At 43.1% G+C, this 1,850-nt stretch overlaps 1 pseudogene; it reads left to right on the forward strand.

Annotated features, from left to right (window-relative positions):
* The first annotated feature begins 787 nt into the window (after positions 1-787).
* Positions 788-956, forward strand: LOC134358114 (U2 spliceosomal RNA; annotated as a pseudogene).
* Positions 957-1,850: the final 894 nt, after the last annotated feature.

The raw sequence follows: 1,850 nt of genomic DNA on the forward strand, positions 1-1,850 counted from the left end.
TACATGAAGTCCCAAGGCGTGAGGCTTCAACATATTTTGACACTGTTGCTGTAACATTGGACCTTGGATTCACGGTTAAGGAAGAGGCTAAGCCATGAATAGGAAAGCAGGTCCTTAAAGAAGGAGGCAGAACTGCTTACACACCCTTAAAATACAAAATCATATCCTGTGTCATTGCCAGGATATCTTTTCCAAAGGTCAACAAAAAAATCTAAGCTGAAATCTATGTGCTCTGCAGGCCAAGTGGAATGTGTTGACACCGCTGAGTTTCACTTTCAGTGCTGCTGCCTGGTGATGAATTTCTAAAACCTGACAGAAGTTTATAAGATTGAGAGTCATAGATAGAGCAGACAATTGGTATCATTCTCCCACAGTTGGAAATGTCTAATTATTAGTAAGCAGCCGTCGACCCCAGGGGATCATGGGTTTGTGCCACTGGTGGACTGTATCCTCTCCAGGGTACAAGCCTGGGCGGGAAGATTTGAAGAACCGGCTGTTGTCCATACAGCGGGCTCCCCCCTCTCCACGTCACCGACGTAGTCCAAGGGAAGGGCAAGCGCTGATACACCTTGGCACCAGTGTCGTCGCAAAGATTGCCAGAGTGAAGTTGTGAACAACATCAAACTGCTTTAGGGACCACGGCTCTGGATTTCTTCCTCGGGGTTTATTCCCGAAGCCTTTCCCATGGTGCGTATGGCCACAAGGCAGCTGAGGTTTAAAATCAGAGTTTTCCTTCTCCTAGGTGGGCTGCCATCCAAGGTTGATGAGCCCCACCTGCCCAAAGCAACTGGTTTTCTGGCCTTTTTTGCTAAGATCAAGTGTGCTATCTGTTCTTATCAGTTTAATATCTGATACCTCCCTTATCTGTCTAATAATAAGGGCAGTAAGGTGAGAGGGTTAAGTTCAAAGCTGTTATTTTTTGCACACAGAGAGTTGGTGCTTGGAATGCACTACCTGACAGGTGTGGTAGTGGAGGCAAATGCAATAGACATTTTCACGGGGCTCTTAAATGGGCACACAAATATGCGGAGAATGGAGAGCTTTGAACATTGTGTCATGATGCATTTGATTTCTTAACGATTGTCAGGTAATAACTTCTGATTTTGTGATTTGGAGTCCCCATACTGTATAATGCAATCCTCTCTTGGTGGCTACCTGATGATGTTCCAGCCAGGAGCAAAGAAGAAGGGTCCATCCTTACACTTAACTGTGAGCTGAGAAGCACACAAGTAATTTCAGCTGTAGTTTGTGTTGAGAATCCCTACTTCAGAGAGTTAATGGCATATTTCGCTCATTACTTTACAAAACATCATTTTAAGCCACCATGCTAGTTGCAAAACTGAGGTCTCAGTTGTTGGCCACCAATTGACCACAACAAGTTATTATAACTGCAAGTTTAGTTCAGGGATAAGTGCAGGCCAAGGATTAGATTTACTTATTAATCTCCTATATATTGAAACATACAGTGAAACGTTTTGTTCGCTTTAACAACCAAGATAATCTGAGTTTGTGCTGGGGGCAGCACACAAGCACTACAATACATTCCAGCGCCAACATAGTATGCCCACAATGTTCAAAACAACAACGGGCAGCCAACATACAATGAGATGTAACAGCAAAACAAACCTTTCCCTTCCCTACGCACATAGACACTGGCCCCTAAGTCCCAGAACAGGCCGCCTCTGGACCTCAGTCCTTCAGCTGTCCAAGCTTCTGAAATTATTCAATATATAGGATTGTCATTCTGAAAAATGCAAAGTTTTTAACAAAAAAATTACTTAAGCAGAATTTAAATAAAGTGATGAAGATATAAAATTGTAAATCGGGTTGTGCTGATTCATAAGATAATT

Source organism: Mobula hypostoma, chromosome 17, assembly GCF_963921235.1.
Source record: "Mobula hypostoma chromosome 17, sMobHyp1.1, whole genome shotgun sequence".
NCBI lineage: Eukaryota > Metazoa > Chordata > Chondrichthyes > Myliobatiformes > Myliobatidae > Mobula > Mobula hypostoma.